The sequence below is a fragment of the Saimiri boliviensis genome, chromosome 1, assembly GCF_048565385.1.
Source record: "Saimiri boliviensis isolate mSaiBol1 chromosome 1, mSaiBol1.pri, whole genome shotgun sequence".
Lineage (NCBI taxonomy): Eukaryota > Metazoa > Chordata > Mammalia > Primates > Cebidae > Saimiri > Saimiri boliviensis.
Window position 1 is genome coordinate 67,993,143 of NC_133449.1, and position 20,920 is coordinate 68,014,062.

General features: G+C 42.9%; 1 protein-coding gene and 2 pseudogenes across 22 annotated transcripts in view; 1 reads left to right on the forward strand and 2 right to left on the reverse strand.

Annotated features, from left to right (window-relative positions):
• Positions 1 to 7,565, reverse strand: part of LOC101028780 (prostaglandin E synthase 2 pseudogene) — a 32,223-nt pseudogene extending 24,658 nt beyond the window's left edge.
• ASPRV1 (aspartic peptidase retroviral like 1) overlaps positions 1 to 20,920 on the forward strand; it is a 147,637-nt gene that overhangs the window by 38,922 nt on the left and 87,795 nt on the right. For 14 of the 22 annotated variants that reach the window (XR_012517548.1, XR_012517530.1, XR_012517529.1 and 11 more), the window contains 2 exons: positions 3,954 to 4,055; positions 4,630 to 12,794. The gene's annotated coding sequence lies outside the window, so the exon portion shown is untranslated. Of the gene's footprint in view, positions 1 to 3,949; positions 4,056 to 4,629; positions 12,795 to 20,920 lie in introns of those variants that run through there. The other 8 variants (XM_039475363.2, XM_039475365.2, XM_003922655.4 and 5 more) reach the window with 6 other exon arrangements.
• On the reverse strand, positions 1,155 to 1,255 carry LOC120362067 (U6 spliceosomal RNA; annotated as a pseudogene).

Here is a 20,920-nt window from a genome sequence, read left to right on the forward strand (position 1 = left end):
ACGCGCCACCATGCCCAGCTAATTTTTTGTATTTTGAGTAGAGACGGGGTTTCACCATGTTGACCAGGATGGTCTCGATCTCTTGACCTCGTGATCCACCCGCCTCGGCCTCCCAAAGTGCTGGGATTACAGGCTTGAGCCACCGCGCCCGGCTCCTGACTTTTTAATAATTGCCATTCTGACTGGTGTGAAATGGTATCTCATTGTGGTTTTTGATTTACATTTCTCTGATGATCAGTTGTTGAGCTTTTTTTTTTTAAAATTTTTAATTTTTATTAAAAAAATTTTTTTTAAGATGGGGTTTCACCATGTTGGTCAGGCTGGTCTTGACCTCCCGACCTCAGGTGGTCTGCCTGCCTTAGACTCTAAAGTGCTTGGATTACAGGTGTGAGCCACCACTCCCGGCCTGAGCTTTTTAAAAATGTGTTGTTGGCTGCGTAAATGTCTTCCTTTGAGAAGCATCTGTTCACATCCTTTGCCTACTTTTTGATGAGGTCATTTGTCTTTCTTGTAAATATGTTTAAATTTCTTGTAAATTCTGGGTATAGACCTTTGTCAGATGAGCAGGTTGCAAAAATTTTTTCCTATTCTGGAGGTTGCCTTTTGTTCTGATTTTAGTTTATTTTGCCGTGCAAAAGCTCTTTAGTTTAATTAGATCTCATTTGTTAACTTTGGCTTTTGTTACAATTGCTTTTGGTGTTTTTGTCATGAAGTCTTTGCCCACGCCTATATCTTGAATGGTATTGCCTAGGTTTTCTTCTAGGGTTTTTATAGTTTTGGGTTTTACATTTAAGTCTTTAATCCATCTCGAGTTAATTTTTGTGTAAGGTGTAAGGAAGGGGTCCAGTTTCAGTTTGCTGCATATGGCTAGTCAATTTTCTTAGCACAGTTTACTGAATAGGAGATCCTTTCCCCATTGCTTGTTTTTGTCAGGTTTGTAGAAGATCAGATGGTTGTAGATGTGTGGTGTCATTTCTGAGGTCTCTGTTCTGCTCCGTTGGTCTATATGTCTGTTTGGTACCAGTACCATGCTGTTTTGGTTACTATAGTCTTGTAGTGTAGTTTGAAGTCAGGTAGTGTGATGCCTCCAGCTTTATTCTTTTTGCTTAGGATTGTCTTGGCTATATGAGGTCTTCTTTGATTCCACATGAAATAAAAATACGGAATGCTTCATGAATTTGTGTGTCATCCTTGCTCAGGGGCCATGCCAGTCTTCTCTGTATTGTTCCAATCTGTTGCCCAGCATGGAGTACAGTGGCACAGTCTTGACTCATTGTAACCTCTGCCTCCTGGGTTCAAACAGTTCTCCTGCCTCAGCTTCCTGAGTAGCTGGGATTACAGGTGCCTGCCGCCATGCCTGGCTGATTTTTTTGTGGAGATGGGGTTTTACCGTGTTGGCCAGGCTGGTCTCAAACTCTTGACCTCAGGTGATCCACTAGTCTCAGCCTCCCAAAGTGCTGGGATTATACGCGTGAGCCACCTTGTCTGGCCTGAATGTTTTTAAAAAGTACTTTTTGTTTGTTTGTTTGAGACAGAGTCTTACTCTGTCGCCAGGCTGGAGTGCAGTGGCCCTATCTCGGCTCGCTGCAGCCTCCACCTCCTGGGTTTAAGTGATTCTCCTGTCTCAGCCTCCCGTGTAGCTGGGACTACAGGTGCGCACCACCATACCCAGCTAATTTTTGTATTTTTAGTAGAGACGGGGTTTCACCATGTTGGCCAAGATGATTTCAATCTTTTGACCTTGTGATCCACTGGACTTGGCCTCTCAAAGTGCTGGGATTACAGGCGTGAGCCACTGCACCCAGCCTTTGAAAGTACTTTGCTTCATTTTATAAATGTGATCCTGAAAAGTTGGGTAGAAACATTGTATATATTTGTATGTATAATACAGGGATAGTTTGAGGGGTGGTTAAATCATATCTTAGTTAACTTTAGAGCAAAGAGACTCTTTTTTGTCTCGTGAATGATCCCCAACTTTATGTCTCAAATATTGGTATTGGAGATTTTTCTTGAAGTCAAACATACCTCTCCTAGGGATGGGACCTTTTAAAAGGGAGAGATTTGGTTATTTGAAATTGAAGATAGCTGTGTATACCAGGACACCCCACCATTTGTCTTACTTTACCCACTTCTTCATTTGTTTTACCAGCATCTTTGTTTTCCTGTTTCATGTACTAGAAATCTTGGAGCCCTCTTATTTTTATAATATATTTCTTATGTGTTGATTTTGTTTTCCCTAATAGAGTAAATTTTTGAAGGTGGGAGGCATCTCTTATATCCTTTAGTGATGAGCATAAGAGATTTGCTGGGATTACAGGTGTGCAACACCACACATGGCCAACTTTAGGCTTCTTAAACTCAGTAGCACACAGTAGGAATGTTTGATAAAATTTGCAAAATATAAAATAAAAAGAAAAAAGTGATTTTGCTTTTTTTGCCAGTAGTATATGAAAGCACTTAATACAGGGCCTGGCTTATAGTTGGTGTCCAAGAGATGACAGAGTATGTGAGAAATATTTTCAAGTAGTTGAATCTTTCCCTAAGTGTCCTGCCTCCACTCATGTGCCCATACTCCCCATCCCAGGCTAAAGATGCAGGTGACGACAACGTGGATTTCACCTTTGGGAAGCTTTCAGTTCCTTGTTTGTGGCTTTATGCTCAAACAAGAAGTGTAGTCTGTTGCTACATATCTAAGAGCAGATAGATCTGAACCCTATCTACCCTCACCCCAGACTGAAAGTATTTGAATCAAACTTAACATGTCTGGTCACCCTAAGCAGCTTTCCTGGTAGGGACCTAGTCTCGAGAATGTTAGTGGGGAAGTCTGTGAATCTCTGGGGTAACTGGGTGAGGCAGTAGATATGGGGATTGAGCATGGATTAATTTACCCAGGATAGCTTACGAGTACAGGCATGGAGGAGAGGACAGGGTAGGGGCCAAAAAGGGCTTGACTCTGTCATTTCTGCTCATAGAACAATTTAGGCCTTGTGTGCCAAATGTAGAGCTCTGGCCTCCTATGGCCTGTCACCGCCATATGATGAGTCAGTCTTGCTCCCAGCTGTCCCTGCAGGGCATCTTGGGTTTAGTAGGGGATGAAATAGGGATTCTAAGTCAGGTAGCCTTTCTTCAAATCTTGCAGGTGTGCAGGGAGGAGTTGTGCCTCCCAGGACCTGTTTCCTATGTGTTGAAGTAAGAGGAATTCCATCTAGATTCTGTGGGGATTTCCTTCTACCCTTACATCCCTTTTTCACACTGTCACTGGCCTGGCTTCTGGGAAGAAGAGAGAAAGGATGAGAGAAATAAAGAACTTGAGGAGGTGTATAGATTTGCTGTCCTTAAATTCTTTCTGGAAGAAAGTATAGGTATTAGGAGGAAGATCAGTGAATGGGTGGGTAAACACATACACTGCTTATACTATTGCCTGGCACTCAGCCTGGACCCTTACTCAGTATTATTAATCTTGTTATGTGTTGGTCCACTCTCCCAGTTGGAATATGAGCATATATATACATGTAACTTTATATGAGTAGTCGTACCTTGTTACTGTTTTACCATCTTTTTTCTCTTGAAGACATTTTCATGTCAATAAATACAGAATAAAGGGCTGATATTTCAGTGAGTGGATATATCATACTGCTATTATTCTCTAATATTTAATCTGTTTATCTTATCTGTTATCTATGGGGCTGCCTTTGACTCCCTTACTTAACAAGATAACAATCTCCATTTCTTCTCTCTCTCCCCGCCTGTATTTTTCTCTATAGCATTTAGCATCACTTGATATATTATATACTTATTTTTTTGCTTATTGCCTAGCTTTCCTCTGTTAGAATATAAGCTCCATGAAGACAGATATTTTTCTTTTAAAAATTGTCTTCTTATGCTAGAATCAGGCAGCATTTTATTCTATATCATAGAATGAGTGTTCCCCTGTTTTTTTTTTTTGGAGACAGGGTCTCGCTCTGTGACCCACGCTGGAGTGCAGTGGCATGATCTGGATTCACTGTAACCTCAACCTCCTGGGCTCAAGTGATCCTCTTACCTCAGCCTCTCAGGTAATTGAGACTACAGCCATGTGCTACTTCACCCAGCTAATTTTTAAAATTTTTTTTAAAAGATCCAGTCTCACTGTGTTGCCTAAGCTTAAACTCCTAGGTTCAAGCAGTTCTCCCTCCTCCCAGAATGCTGGGATTACAGGTGTCAACCACCATGCCCGACCCTTTTTTCTTTTTTATCCATGCTCTATACCTGGTATTGAGAACAGTTTCTGGTACATCATTGATACTCAATAAATATTTGTTGAGTGAATGAATTTGTTGAATATTTGGTATATCCAACAAATTAATTCATTGGGCTTTTTATTTGCAATATTTTGATTATTATGAGCATTCTGTGCTAAACACTTGGTATATACATCTTTGCATGCTTGTCTACTCCACTGTCTCTTTAGGATAAATTCCAAGAAATTCGTAAGCCAAGTTAAAGGGTATGGATGTTTAAAATGTTAATTCATGGAGCCAAACTACCTTTGAGAACATAAACTTCTATTAGCAACATGTGAGATTGCCTGTTTCCCCATACTTTTAATAACATTGGGTGTTGTGTGTTTTTGTCTTCCTCATCTGACAGGTGAGACATGGTCTTGTAACACAGTGGTCAAGAATGTGACTTTGGACCCAGCCTGCTGGGGGCTGAATTCTGACTCAGCCATTTGCTAACTGTGTGACCTTGGGTAATTCATTTACCTTCTCTGTCCTTCAATTTTATCTTGGTAAAGTAGGGATAATAATAGTACCTATTTTATGGGGTTATTGTGAGGAATAAATCCAAGTAAAATGCTTAGACTAGTAACTGAAACATAGCACTCAGTAAGTATGATTTAATTTTCATTTCTTTGAATATTAAAGGTTGAATTTTCAAATGCGTTTTGGACCTTTGTATTTTTTTTTTTTTTTTGAGACGGAGTTTTGCTCTTGTTACCCAGGCTGGAGTGCAATGGCGCAATCTCGGCTCACCGCAACCTCCGCCTCCTGGGCTCAGGCAATTCTCCTGCCTCAGCCTCCTGAGTAGCTGGGATTACAGGCACGCACCACCATGCCCAGCTGATTTTTTGTATTTTTAGTAGAGATGGGGTTTCACCATGTTGACCAGGATGGTCTCGATCTCTTGACCTCGTGATCCACCCGCCTCGGCCTCCCAAAGTGCTGGGATTACAGGCTTGAGCCACTGCGCCCGGCTGGACCTTCATATTTTTTATTTAAATCAATTATTCATAACTTTTGCACCTTTTTTTTTTTTTTTTTTCCTTTCAGAGACAGGGTCTTGCTTTTTTGTCTAGGCTGGAGTGCAGTGGTGTGATCATAGCTCACTGCAGCCTTGAACGCTTGGGCTCAAGAGATCCTCCTGCCTCAGCCTTGTGAGTAGCTGGGGACTACAGGTGCCTGCTACCACACCTGGCTAATTTTTTATTTTTTTTTTGTAATGATGGGTTCTTGCAACCCAGACTGGTCTTGAACTTTGGCTTCAAGTGATCCTCCCACCTTGGCCTCCCAAAGCACTGGGGTTACAGGGGTGAACCACTGCACCTTGCCTGCACGTTTTTTCTAATAATTTTAAAAATTAATTTGTAAGAGTTTTAACATGTTGACTGTCATAAATGACAGGGAATTGTTCCCATTTTGTCAATTTTTTTTCAATTTTGTTTATGCAGCTTTTTTTCTTTGTGCAAATTTTACATTTTTAGGTAGTTAGAAAATCCCTTCCCTTATAGTTTTTTCTGCTACTAGACCGATGTTTAGAAAAAGCACGTTCCCCACCTCAAAATTATAAAAATAGTTACTTGTTCTTTTTGAATACTGTGTGTGTTTAAATCTTTAATCTTTAAATTTAAATCTTTGATCCATCTGGTATTTATTTGGACATGAAGAGAGTAGTTGGGATCTGGCTGTGTTTCTTTTCTTTTCTTTTTTTTTTTTTAAAGTCTCGCTGTTGCCCAGGCCAGAGTGCAGTGGTGCAATCTTGGCTCACTGCAACCTCCGCCTCCCAGGTTCAAGCGATTCTCCTGCCTCAGCCTCCCTAATAGCTGGGATTAAAAGCACCCACCACTATGCCTGGCTAAATTTTTGTATTTTTAGTATATATAGGGTTTCAGTATGTTAGCCACGCTGGTCTTGAACTCCTGACCTTGTGATCTGCCCGCCTCAGCCCCCCAAAGTGCTGGGATTACAGGCATGAGCCGCAGTGCCCGGCCATGTATTTTTTTTCAGTTCGGTAGCTATCCTAAACTCATTTGTTAAAGAAGGAGAAGCAGGAGCCCTCAATCTATTCTCCTCTTCCCTAATTTGAAAGTGGCTTGCTATTTTAAATATCGCATCCTCAGAAATAGCAAATCCCATCTCAGAGAATGGATTTAATGTTTGGATACAGCCAAAAGTCATTTCATCACTAAACTCTGGGGTTGAATATACTATGTAGAGCAGTTTCGGATCAGAATTCAGTCTGAATTGTAAGTAATGAGACTGCTGTCTCTCTGCTGAAGCTTCTTAACTGGCTCTGAAGTCTCTTCCAAAGCAGATCCTATCAAGGGTACTGCTTTGAAGGGCCATTGTTCATTTGGAATGATACTTTCTGTATTGTTCAAAAAAAAGTGCTTGCAGCAGGTATTTTCTCATTCCACGTTGAGAGTATTGGTAGGATATTGATAAGGAGTACTGAATGGTAATAAACCTGTGGTGCTCTAGCTCTGCCCTAATCAGCTTATTTCAGAACTCTAGTTTAATTCAGTTTCTTGCCTCTGACTCAAAATGGAGGGAGGGTGGTTCTTATATAACAGAACACACCCACATATCCCTTTGGCAGCAGCTACCTGCCAGAGATGGTGAAGAAGAGTAGCCAACCTTTACATAGCACATATTGTGTGCCAGTCATGGTCCTAAGTAATAATACCTTACAGGTATAAACTTCTTACAAGGTTGGTGCTCTGTACTGAGTAGAATGGTATCCCTCAAAATTCACGTTCTCCCAGAACCTATGAATGTGAACTGATTTGGAAATAGAGTCCTTGTGCATATAATCAAGTTGAGATGAAGTTTTACTGGTGAGTTCTAGTCCAGTGACTGGTGTTGTCATAAGAAGAGAGAGACACAGAGGGAAGATGGTCACATGAAGATGGAGGTAGAGATTGCAGTTATCCTGCTGCAAACTAAGGAACGGCTCTGGCCCTCCAAGGGTTGTCAGCAATTACCAGAAACTAGAAGAGACAAGGAAGGATCCTTCCCTAGAGCCTTCAGAGGGAGCATGGCCCTACTGACACCTGGATTTCAGATTTGTAGCTTCCAGAATTGTGAGAAAATAAACTTCTGTTGTTTTAAGCCATCCAGTTTGTGGTAATTTGTTATGGCAGTCCTAGGTAACTAATACACACTCTTACCATCTTCATTTTCAGATAAAGGAAACTGAGGCTCAGAGAAGTCAAATACGAGGTCTCTATAGGCCCCTACTGTGCTGGCTGTGCATAGATTCTGTACCTCCTGCTGCTGCTGCTGTTGGCTCTCCACTTTTACCATGGCTATCACCTCCTGAGGGTGCTTGAGCTGAGCTGCTGGAATGACTCATTTTTATAACTTAATCAGGCCATAGCCTGCTTCATACGGTAAATCAGAAACTCCTCTTAGGAGGCTTCTGACTGTAGCCTGACCATCTCACCCCCGATCTCTTCTCTAATCCCTCTTCCCCTCTTTTTTTCCCTTTCCTATTCTGTCTTTATTTTACTTTTCATGCAGTGTCAGAAGTGTAGTGATAGTGTTGGGGGAGGATCCCCCAGTTGCATCTGGCAGTTGGTTTTATACTTCCCACTTCTGGCCTGCTATATCTTCTAGAATTTCTGGTAGTAGACAATTCAGAGCTTCTGTTTTTCTTTGGAGCTTTCAAGATCTTGCACATAGCTTATAGTTACATGGCTATGAGCAGAGAATGGGCACCTTCATGGTGGCACTGGCTGTGAGGGTACTTTTATTGATAAATTCAACCCACCACCATGGCTGTCTCTCCTGTCAAAGTGAGTGAAGGGATTAGAGCATTTTCTGGACCAGCTCTTCTCCCTGAATAGCTTCTTGCCTGCCCCGGGGCTTTTCTATTGGCATTTCATTGGTGGCTGTGGAATCTTGCCTGTTTTCCAATATAGACCTTTGGCTTTAGATCCTGTTCTTGTTCTTATCCACTCTCACGGGACTGAACTCTAGGAACCATGTCTCTTTTGTTTGCTGCTCTATCCCAGGATTGAGCAAAGCCGATTCTTCCTCCTCAAGAAATATTTGTTGAATGAAGAAGTGAATATTGACCTGGAAGCTTCAAACTCTTGGTTTTCTTTGCTTCTTCCTGAAGTCAGGGGCCAGAATAAGAATTTGTTTTAACAGTCCTAAGCAATAGAAAAATTGTGATGCCCCTCATACTTTCCTCCCTCAGTATGTATTTAAAAAGCCTAAATGCAAAATAAGTATAAAGAAACCCAGCAAAATATAGAGAAAATGCAGCAAAATTCTGATTTTTACCATGGTTACCACTTCGATAAATATAAAGTAACTTAAAATTGTTGTTGTTGTTGTTCTTGTTTTCCCAGTTCTCTGAGCACATGCTGTTGAGTAATCCTGCCTGGACCAGTCCTTCCCTCACCCTAGACTTCACCTTCAGTTCCCCTTTATACCACCTGCTGAAGCTGCCAGTCAGCCTTTTCCACCACCCTGCCTCCCCCAGGGGTGTTTGGCTTCTCAGACCCCAGACTGAGCTAGTGCTCTTGGCTCCCTAGAGTCTTGCTGGGGAAGTCATACATACTGCCAAAGAGTACCTAATAATGAGAACTCCCATGCTGAATTGTGATTTATAGTCAGCATAGCACATTGTGTCAGGTGATTATACTTAGGCTGCTTTTAGCTTTAAGAATCTGCTTCTGTGATCTTGTATGTGGAAAGCCTAGAAATTTATCTGTGATCCGCCTTCCTGGATCACTAAGAGACAAGTCAAGTCATAGGCCCATTCTACCACATGTATTAATCTGGGCCTTGTTGAGACCGTTCAAAGAAAGGTGTGATGCTAGAAGAAAGGCCCAGGCCTCCTACACACTATTCCAAGGCTATGACCATAGTCAAATCCTGTTGAGTCCAAAGAGTTTAAAATAGTGTTGGAAACCTCCTAGGAAAAAAAAAAAAAAAAAAAAACAGCAGAACTTCCTGGGTAAGGAAGTGACATGTGCTGACTAGAGCAGGAGGGGTAGCCAAGGCTCCAAGTTCTATTCTGGACCTGTTGTTGATTTGAGGTGTGACATTCAGCAATCTGAGCTGATGTTCTATAGCTCTGATGGGTTTCTCATCTTCTGCAGAGAGTGAAAGAGGCTGTGCTTTAGGAGGGCCTCACCATTACACTCCTGCCTCATTTTAATTCAGGCATCTTTTGGAGATGGAATCTCACTTTCTCACCCAGGCTGGAGTCCAATGGTGTGATCTCAGCTCACTGCAACCTCTGCCTCTGGGTGTAAGCGATTCTCTCACCTCAGCCTCCTGAGTAGCTGGACTTACAGGTGCGTGCCACCGTGCCTGACTAATTTTTGTATTTTTAGTAGAGATGGGGTTTCACCATGTTGGCCAGGCTGGTCTTGAACTCCAGACCTCAAGTGATCTACCTGCCTCAGCCTCCGAACCAGGCCTCTTTTTTAAATGCAGAAACACCCCCACAGAGTTAGTATAGAAACCCAGCAATGTTGTTTATGTTTTACTTGAATTCATTTCATCAGAATTGTTTTTCTTTTAATAGTATGATTAGATCAGCTCTTGTAGGGGATGGGAGCTTCAACAGGGTTTAGGAAAGGAAAGGAAGATTTGTGTGGGGCACACACCTTGGCTTTGGCAGCTTGAGGGTACCAGGTACATGATAATTTAGATGGATAACAGAAACTTGTGTCCCTTGAGATCCAGGCATGTATTAGATGCTTTCATATATTATTTAATTGTAATACAAACCAATGAAGTATCATTCCCATTTTTGCACATGGGCAAGCTGAAAGTCAAAGCAGTTATATAACTTGCCCAAGGTCACACAGCTAATAAAAGGCTGAGCTAGGATTTACTTTTCCTTAAGTCTGTACAACTGCAAAGCCCATGCTGTTTTCACAGAGCTTTTCTGTCCCTGGTGAGATTTAGAAAGGAAGATATGAGAAAGAAGGGTGGTGAGATGCCATCTTTACCTCCTTGCAGTTTTGCTTGTTGGGACGTGTTTAGCCAGAACGTTCTGTTTATAGAATACTAAATTCTATATATAGAGATGCTGCAACAACATATGTGGGAAAGATACCAATTGGCTGTAGGGGAGGATTTTAAAAAGCCTTTGTTCTTCATCACAGTATAGGGCACATGTGTCAAAACACCACTGGTAATTGGTTTCCTGCTTAGTGGCTCTGTCCTATCATCTGCATAAAATCTGTTGATGTGGGTCCTGAAGTCAGCGGTGATGATGGCAGAGGTGAGGGTGTGGTATGTGCTCACTGCATGTACTGGAGCTGGTGGCACCTCTTGTGTGACTTTTGCAGTGAATTACTACTGAGTAAGAGGTGTCTTGATGGGCACGGTGGCTCATGCCTGTAATCCCAGCATTTTGGAAGTCTGAGGCAGGCGAATCACCTGAGGTTGGGAGTTCGAGACCAGCCTGACCAACATGGAGAAACCCATCTCTACTAAAAATACAAAATTAGCCAGATGTGGTGGTGCATTCCTGTAATCCCAGCTACTCGAGAGGCTGAGGCAGGAGAATCGCTTGAACCTGGGAGGTGGAGGTTACAGTGAGCTGAGCTCACCCCATTGCACTGGGCAACAAGAGTGAAACTTCACCTCAGAAAAAAAAAAAAACAGCCGGTCACAGTGGCACATGCCTATTAGCTACTCGGGTGGCTGAGGTGGGAGGATCGCTTGAGCCCAGGAGTTCTGGGCTGTGGCGCGCTATGCCGATCAGGTGTTCTCACTAAGTTTGGCATCAGTATGGTGACCTCCCGGGAGCGAGGGACCACCAGGTTGCCTAAGGAGGGGTGAACCGGCCCAGGTAGGAAACGGAGCGGGCCAAAACTCCTGTGCTGATCAGTAGTGGGATCTCGCCTGTGAATAGCCACTGCATTCCAGCCTGGGCAACATAGTGAGACCCTGTCTCTTTAAAAATAAAAAATAAAACAGGTGTCTCTTTTTTTCTTTTCCAAGGGAGACCAAATAGCAGTGAGTGCTGGCACACCTCCAGGGATCCTGGCCCCTTGGGCTAGCAGAAGAGATGGCTTGAAGGTGTCAGGCGATGGAATGAAAATTGCTAGTCAAGTGGTGTAATTTCAGGGCACCAAGAATGTGTCCTGCCCCTCAAAAACTTGGCCTAGCTGTTTGCTATTGCTTGGAATCCCACAGTTGGAATTTCTTTTTCTTGATTTAAATCTTTTGAGACCCTGTTAAAAATGAAGACTCCAGGAAGGGATTTGATTGTGAAATATCTTGGTCATGTTACGTGGAAGTGTGAATGAATTTACCAGATTGATTTCTGAGAACTAGACTGAGGAAGGGATAGAGAGGAGAAGGCACTATGCCCCTAGTTGTAGGGACGAAAGGAGACACCAATGAGTTTGAGATAAAGGCCTTGAAGAGAAATGCTGAGTCCCTAAAGAAATACTTAAACAGTAGTTTCCTTCACAGTTTTGTCTGAGAGAAGAAAAGCGGCTGAGGGTACTGGTTATGGATACCCATGACCCCAAAAGAGGATATGCTGGGTAGACAGATTTGCTACCAGCATGTTTGGATGGAGGCACAGTGTTGTCTGGAGAGCAGCTTGACAGCTAGTATGTAACCAGGAGTGCTGGACATTTGGGTCTGTGGTTTACTGTGATGTCCTCAGACAAGACTGTCACAGATCTTAGAAGGGGGGAGGCGCAGCTTCTGAGAAATGATGCAAAATGGTGGCGCAAAAGAGGCCGCCAGTAGCAACAAGGGCAGGGCATTTCCTTCGTGGCTCCTGGTCATGGACAGCTTCTGGTCTAAATTTCCCAATGAGCTATGCTAAGATAGAGCTTTACCGGAAAGCAAAATAAGCCATGCCAAAAGCAATGACAAAGCACTTGGGGTATCCACGCGAAGGTGCAGTTCCCCCTTTTCCACTAACTTTGTGGAGTCAAAGTAGCTGATCCAGAAGCTGCCAAGATAGTCCCTGTGATTAAGACATACAACTTTTCAATAAAATATCTGATATTCTGCATTCCCCAGGTAGCATTTTAATTGAAGTCTGGAAATGTGGCTAAAAGTTGTCTTTTTATTTACTGAGACAGGGTCTTTCCTCACCCAGGCTGTAGTGCGGTGGCCCTTTGGGGCTCACCACAGCCTCAAACTCCTGGGCTCAAATGATCCTCGGCCTCCCAGTGGACTTTGTAGACAGCCTGATATGGAGTCTCAAGAAGATTAAAAAATGTCTCCAATTTCAATAAATGGCTGCAATCCAAAAAAAAAAAAAAAAGACATACAACTTTTTTTTTGAGAGTTTTGCTCTGTCGCCTGGGCTGGAGTGCGGTGGTGCGATCTCAGGTCACTGCAACCTCCACCTGCCGAGTTTAAACAAATTTCTGCCTGGGATTACAGATGCATGCCCACGTGCCTGGCTAATTTTTTTGTGTTTTTAGTAGAGACAGAGTTTCACTATCTTGGCCAGGCTGGTCTTGAACTCCTGACCTCATGATCCACCTGCCTTGGCCTCCCTAAGTATTGGGATTACAGGCATGAGCCACTGTACCTGGCTTTTTTTTTTTTTTTTTTTGAGATGGAGTCTTGCTTTGTTGCCAGGCTGGAGTGCAGTAGTGCTGTCTTGGCTCACTAGAACCTCTGCCCTCCGAGTTCAAGCAATTCTCCTGCCACAACCTTCTGAGTAGCTGGGACTACAGGCACAGGCCACCACACCGAACTAATTTTTGTAATTTTAGTAGATGGGGTTTCACCATGTTGGACAGGATGGTCTCGATCTCTTGACCTTGTGATCTGCCCACCTCAGCCTCCCAAAGTGCTGGAATTAGAGGTGTGAGCCACCACGCCCAGCCCTTTTTTTTTTTTTTTTTTTTTTTTTTAAGACAGAGTCTCACTGTCACCCAGGTTGAAGTGCATTGGAGTGATCTTGGCTCACTGCAACTTTCACCTCCCGGGTTCAAGTGATTCTCCTGCCTTAGCGTCCCAAGTAGCTAGGATTACAGGTGCACACCACCACGCTCAGGTAAGGATTTTTTATTTTTGGTAGAGACAGGGTTTCACCATGTTGGCTAGGCTGGTCTTGAACTTATGACGTCAGATGATGTGCCTGCCTTGGCCTCCCAAAGAAGACATACAACTTTTTTGGCCTGAGTTCTTCCAAAGAGAGACCCTTTCTACTTGACTTGGCATCATCTTTCATTCACCAGTGCACTCTAACTGCCTTTATAATTATAATTTTCACAGCTTTGTTCTCCCCCAAGAGTTTTACAGAGGCAACTCAAATCTCAGTGCCTTTCTGAACTCCTTACAATTGGGCTTATAGATGCCTCCACCCTCGGGCTTCAACTTCATTGTCTACATTCCTATCCTAAGTCCAGTGTACTTTATTTTGAATCCAGACTTTTGGTTTCACTGAGGCCTCTTGGGTTCTAGCTAATTTTTTGGGACACATTTCCCTAGTGGCCTCTATTCCCTATCGCCCAAAGTTTGGCAAGGTCTGAACCTCCTACCTTAATGGAATCAGCACAACTCTGGAGATTTCTGAACATCCCATACCCTTTCCTCTCCCCACAACCCCTGCAGCCTCATACACGAGACCTAGTGATGAAGCAGAATCTGCTGATCACTAGGATATTAGGGCCACTGTCTCCAGGAGGGAGGAACTCCTGGGCATGTGTTTTATGCCCTGAATAACAACTCTCTGCCTATCAGTTTCTGCTTTCCCTTCATTTCACCTTTATTTTGGCTTTCACCTAGAAGTATAAGCTTTGTCTTGTTCTCTGCCTGGACTTCTTAACCCTGTCCAGGACTGAAGCCCTGCTGTCAGTCCCTCACCAGGGGCTATATCCTTTGCTTCCTAGCCTTTCCTTGGCCAGGTCACTTATCTGATACTCGAGCCTTTTCTTGCATCTAGGCTTTGGTAGGTAGAGTTCTGCTGATGGACAGATCTCCCTGTGTTGACCACCTTGAACTCTGGGCTAATTAGATGTCACACTGGTCTGCTCCACTGCCTTCTGGAACAAGGCTCTTAGCTTTGTTGAGCTCTTGCTCTGGATTTCATGTTAGCTGTCCAGCTGCCTCCATCTCAAAAAGAGCTTTTAATATTCATGTAAGACTCTAAAAGGGAAATAGAGTATATAACATTTTTCAAACATATTTAACTAGAGTCCATTTTTTTTTCTGAAGGAATATTTATTAAAATCTCATAGAATATGGTGTTTGGTGGAATGCGGTTTTGGAAAGAGCGAATCTTTATCCCAAAGGAATGGACACGAAGTGCAGTAATTCCAGATGAAGGTAACGTGACTGTTGCCTTTATCTGAAATTACAGATGAAGGTAATGATCACTATTTCCTGTGTGTCTGTATAAAGCTAGCTCTAATCTGCAGTGGAGCTCTAAAATGGGGAGGAAGGAAGAATTCTGCATTCCTGCTTCTACTTTGGATCCTCTTCTCCTTCCCAATGGAAATAGGAGGTGGTAAATGCGATGGTGCCATCATGGCCATGACCATCACTGGCTCCTAGATACAAGATAGGAGGGCTTCTCTGAGGCTCGCTTCCTTAGGTTGGATCTCTGCCAGAATTTCTCTAGAGCACTCCTGAGCACCTTTCCTTTCTCCTCTGGGACAATAGTCATCTCAGCATCAGTCTCAAGTTTCATTACTAGTTCAGGATTTTGACTTTACACATAGGAGTTGGTGCCATATGGGATGGAACTTATTTTTATGGAATGAGTGTGACATAAGTTTTCTACTTGCCCTATTAAATCCCTCTTCTATATCTTGTGGGCAGTCTAGACTATACTAATTTTGTCAATCGTTGAATGGAGATAAGCCCATGCTCTGTGGGCAGAGCAGTGTTACAGGTGGGTAGCCATTTAAATCTGGCTGGGTGGGTGACCAAGTACCAGGAATTGCAGCTGGCATAGCTAGCAACCAAAGAGCAAGCCAGTTACTTCCCCTGCATGCCATTGCCAACTGGCACAGCTAGGAAAAGACTGCCTGAAGCAGACAAATGTCTAAGACTTCTGATGAAGAAATTACTAGGTCTTCTTGAGATCCTCATGTATGTGTTTTTATTGTCATGAGTGAGATCATTAGTTGGCTGATCTCAACTCAGATAGTTGGCTTAGCTAATCATAAAACAAACTAGATGGAAAGGCTCAGCTTTGACCATGCCCTTAGGTATGGATGGACCATGTCCTTAGGTATGTTCTTTGAACATCCAGTAAGCAGCATTCTCCATACACAAGCCCCACCCTTGTGGCCTTGGCCTATGGCATTTGGCCATTTCTGCCACATCTGAAAGACCATGGTTTTAACTGAAAACCAGGGAGTCAGCTTGCTTATAGAAAAGTTGCAAGAGGGCTTGAAATAGGCATTCAAAGATTTTTTTTTCTTTTTTTTTTTTTTTTTTTGAGACGGAGTTTCGCTCGTTACCCAGGCTGGAGTGCAATGGCACAATCTCGGCTCACCGCAACCTCCGCCTCCTGGGTTCAGGCAATTCTCCTGCCTCAGCCTCCTGAGCAGCGGGGACCACATACACGTGCCACCATGCCCAGCTAATTTTTTTTTGTATTTTTAGTAGAGACGTGGTTTCACCATGTTGACCAGGATGGTCTCAATCTCCTGACCTTGTGATCCACCCGCCTCAGCCTCCCAAACTACTGGGATTACAGGCTTGAGCCACCGCGCCTGTCCAAAGATTTTTTTTTTAAGACAAGAGTCTTGCTCTGTTGCCCAGGGTACAATGCAGTGGCACAATCTCAGCTCACTGCAACCTCTGCCTCTTGGGTTCAAGCGATTCTCCTGCCTTAGGCTCCCAAGTAGCTGGGATTATAGGTATCTGCCACCACGTCCAGCTAATTTTTGTATTTTTAGTAGAGACAAATTTCACCATTTTGGCTAGGCTGGCCTTGAACTCCTGACCTCATGAATTGTCTGCCTTGGCCTCCCAAAGTGCTGGGATTACAGGTGTGAGCCACTGTGCCTGGCCTCAATAGAGCATGTAGTTTCTTTGGTCAGTCTATAGGTATTTGCTAGGTATTAATTGGCCTATACTGTGGAAAACTTGTTAACAGTCTTCCCTAACAACCTTCCTAAATGAGACCATTTCCTAAGACACTGCCTTGGCTACCTTCTCTATTCCCTTCTTTTTTAAAAAAAAAAAAAAAAGAGACAGAGGTTGGGCACAGTGGCTCATGCCTGTGATCCCAGCACCTTGGGAGGCTGAAGGAGGCAGATCAGCTGAGGTCAGGAGTTCAAGAGTAGCCTGGCCAACATGGCAAAACTCCTTCTCTACTAAAAATACAAAAATTAGCTGGGCATGGTGGTGCAAGCCTGTAGTCCCAGCTACTTGGGAGGCTGAGGCAGGAGAATCGCTTGAACCTGGAAGGCAGAGGTTGCAGTGAGCCGAGATCACAGCATTGCACTCCAGCCTGGGTGACAGAGCAAGACTCCATCTCAAAAATAAATAAATAAAAATCTAATAAAGAGACAAAGTCTTGCTCTGTCACCCAAGCTAAAGTGCAGTGGTGTGATTACAGTTCACTGCAGCCTTAAACTCCTGTGTTCAAGCAATCCTCCTGTCTCAGCCTCCCTGAGTAGCTGAGATTGTATAGGTGGGTGCCACTATGCCCGACTGTCTCTGTTCCCTCTATATACTGTCTCTGGGTGATGCCATCTATATTTATTGTTTCAGCTACCGCTAACACATCAAGTGCTTTAATACCATCATCTCCCCCCTAGATCTCTCTTTCTTCTGAGTTTCTTACTCATCATAGCCAAACACTATTGACATTGTAACCTGAATAGTTCTTAAGCATCTTAAACTCAATATGTCTCAAGCCCAATTATATTATTCATCAAACCATTCTCTACCCCCATTCCAAACCTCCTCCCCCTCCTCTTTTCCTTGATTTGGGAGAAAACTTGAGAGTTGACTAAGGCCACCCTTAGGTGGAGTAGGGGCCAGAAGACCTCTTGAGGAGCATGCAGAATGCATAAGAGGTGGGGTGTATGATCTTCAGTTTGCTTCTTGGGCAAACAGAGTAATTGGCACCTCCCCTGCTGGGTGTTTCTGTGAATCACTGGAACCTCATGCAATTTGGTTTCTTTCGAGAGTTTAACGATTGAGCATCCTGGTATAACCCATCAGCTAGCTGGAGTCATCCTTCCCCTTCAAGTTTTGGCTCAAAGTGTCATTCTTCAAGTTGTTCTGATTCCTTCTTTACATTTCTTCAAATTCCCAGGAGCTCTGATTTTGAGCTCTTGCTTCCACTGACTTTGTTCAAATTATGGATGGTTTACTAGATCAAGTACACTGTCCCTGTTTCCATGCACACTGATACAGATGTAGAACTTCCAGCCTTTATATGTGTTGCAGACTTTATCAAAGGTTTGGGATAATGGAGAGAATTTAACATTGCAACAAAGTAAGCAACTTGAATTCTAATACTGGTTATTCTTGTTCCTTAAAGTACTTTTGCCCACCTCTCCACTAGGGATTTGTCATTATTCATGTCACCCACGTATGTTGGTCTTGGTCTTTTATAATCTTATCTTTCTTTCTTCTGCATATTACCACTTTAGCATATTACCACTAGAACTCCAAATACTCTCTCATTCTATTTTGCAAGCAATTTAATGCTCTCAAACTGTTTTTTCTAAAATCACTTCTGGGTTCACTTCTTTGTGTCCAGAGCCCACCAAGGGGAAATAAAGAACATATGCTTTTTTTTTTTTTTTTTGGAGACATGGTTCTGCTCTGTTGCCCATGCTGGAGTGAAGTGCAGTAGTGTGATCATAGCTCATTGTAACCTCAAACTCCTGGCCTCAGGCAATCTTCCCACCTTAGCCTTCTGAGTAGCTAACACTTACAGATGCACACCACCACACCTGGGTAATTTTTTTGTTTTTTAGTGACAGGGTCTTGCTTTGTTGTCCAGGCTGGTCTTGAACTGGCAACTGGCCTCAAGCAATTCTACTTTCTTGATCTCCCAAATTACAAGCATGAGCCACTCTGCCCAGCCTTCATGGATTTCTTTAGCTACACAAAGAATAATATGTAGACCCTCTGATGTTTACTTTTGCATAGTCTTCCCTCTTGTGAAGGTATTTCTTGTTTTGAATAGCACTTACCACTTATTTCCATAAAGATTTTACATTGAAGGATCTATGGAGGAAAAATAGGAGGATATTCTAGGTAACGGCAATAATAAAAGCAGCAGCCTTCATGAAACCTGTTGTGGACAAAGGACAAACTAGTCCAACTGGGAAGAAGGATTCTTGTCAAGGAGAGCTCAGAATAGATGTCCGGAAACAGAGCTAGGTTTCAGCAGGAAAGGATAGTGTTAGGACATATGATATAGGACAACTGGCTGATAAGAAAAAATTTCTGTCACCATATAGCAAAATTAATTCTAGATGGATTACAAGTTTTTACATAAAAGCTAAAGTAATAAATATACTAGAAGATAATTGCATTTTTTAAAGTATGGCACTAAAGGCAGAAACTATAAAGGAAAATGTGTGATGAATTAGCTAAAAAAAAGTAACAGTACAAGCAAAATTAAAAGTAGATGAAAAACTGATTAAAAACAACTTTCAGCATACCTCTAATGTACATAGAGCTTTTACATATTAATAGGAAAAAAAGCAAATATCACAAAAATGAGCCAGAGTCATAGAAGAATAAATTCAAATGTGACTAACAAAGCATATAGAAAAAGGCTATTTCAGGGAGGAGCAGTGGCTCATGCCTGTAATCCCTGTAATCCATGCTTGTAAAGACTTTGGGAGGTCTTTACAAAATAAAAAAAATTAGCCAGGAGTGGTAGTGCCTACCTGTAGTCCCAGCAGTAGCTCAGGAGGCCGAGGCAGGAGGATGGCTTGAACCAGGAGGCAGAGGTTGCAGTGAGCTGAGATTGCACCATTGCACTCCAGCTTGGGTGACAGAGAATGACTCTGTCTCAAAAAAGAAAAAAAAAAAAAGAAAGAGATTGTGTGCCATGAGGCTCATACCTATAATCCCAGCACTTTGGGAGGTTGAGGTAGGTGGATTCCTTGAGCTCAGGAGTTTGAGACCATCCTGGGCAACATGGTGAAACCTCATCTCTACAAGAAATAAAAAAAAAATACATTATCTGTATATGGTGGTATAGGATTGTGGTCCCAATTACTTGGGAGACTGAGGAAGGAAGATAGCTTGAGCCTGGGAGGCTGAGGCTGCAGTGAACCATGATTGTGCAACTGCACTCCAGGCTGGGTGACAGAGGGAGAGAGCCTGTCTCAAAAACAAGACAAAACAAAACAAAACAAAAAACCAGGAAATAGATTCTGACTTGAACATGGTGGGTGGGCTGAAACCAGATAAAATTATTTTAGCATGGTGGGCTTGATAATGAAGAGCCATCGTAGGCTCTTGAGCAGATAGCGGTGATAAAAGCAGTGATTAGGGCAGGTTTTCTATTATATCCTGCAAAACGAATGAAGCAGAAAATGAGATTAGAGAAATCAGTTAGTAAGCTGTAGTGGCAATACAAGCCTGAAATAATAAAATAGCAACTATTATTTTAGGGTAGTCAGTGGAATTGTAAAGAAATGCATCAGTCTAAAGACATTTCATAAAATAAGCGCTGATTTGATAGTCCCTCAGGCAGGAAGAGGAGAACAGAGTAACAAGTCACTGATAATGCCAAGGTGTTTGCCTACACCAAAACTGGAATGTTACCTATCATCATGAAAATGGGGGTAAGTGGAAGGGAGAGCCACTCCTCTCGAATGGGAAAATGGATTTGTTTCCTGGAGCTGAATTTGAAGGGCTAGGGGTGCATCCAAGAGGAAATGTTCTATAGGCTGGATATTTCCAATTAGAGAAAAAAAGTACTTCTGAAGTAGAAGCAATAGGTGGGAGTGGAGACTCCCTACATTTGGCAACCTTGACAGGCTTGGAGGGGAGGTGTTATTTTGGTTCTCCCCTTCCTGCCAGAAGTCTTCTTGAGACACTGGAGAGGAGTGTGTGGTCTCAATTAGAACCTGGAGAGTAGAGCTTGGGGAGAGGTAGGAGTGGGCAGTAATAATAAACAACAGCCACAGCAGCATTTAAGAATCACTTTAGATAGGGTGCAGTGGCTTACACCTGTAATCCCAGCACTACTTGGGAGGCTGAGGTGGGAGGATCTCTTGAGTCTAGGAGTTCGAGGCTCCAGGGAGCCATGATTGTGCCACTGCACTCCAGCCTGGGTGACAGAGTGAGTCCCTATCTCAAAAAAAAAAAAAAAAAAAAAAAAAAATTTCTTTAGAAAGTGGCATTATAGTTACTTAGGTAACAGAATTCTGTGTTTTGGATTATTACTTTTTTGTTGTTTATATATACACTGAAGCTTAACTAGAATGCAGAATTAGGATTCAAACTCAGATATTCAGCCTCAGAGTTTCTCATTTCTGCACTCCCTGTCTCTTAGAGATGAATTTTCCAGGGATGGACAGACAGAGCAAAAGCTGCAGCCTGGACCTAGGAGCAGTGAAGAGGTGGGCAGAAGAATAGTTACTTACAGTTACTGCCCTGTGGCCTGGCCTTGTTAGACCCTGACAGTCCTCCAGACCAGAGACTGTTGGATATTTCATTGCATTCAGGTGAAGAAGAAAGAAGTCCTAATCGATCTATAAATAGCTGTT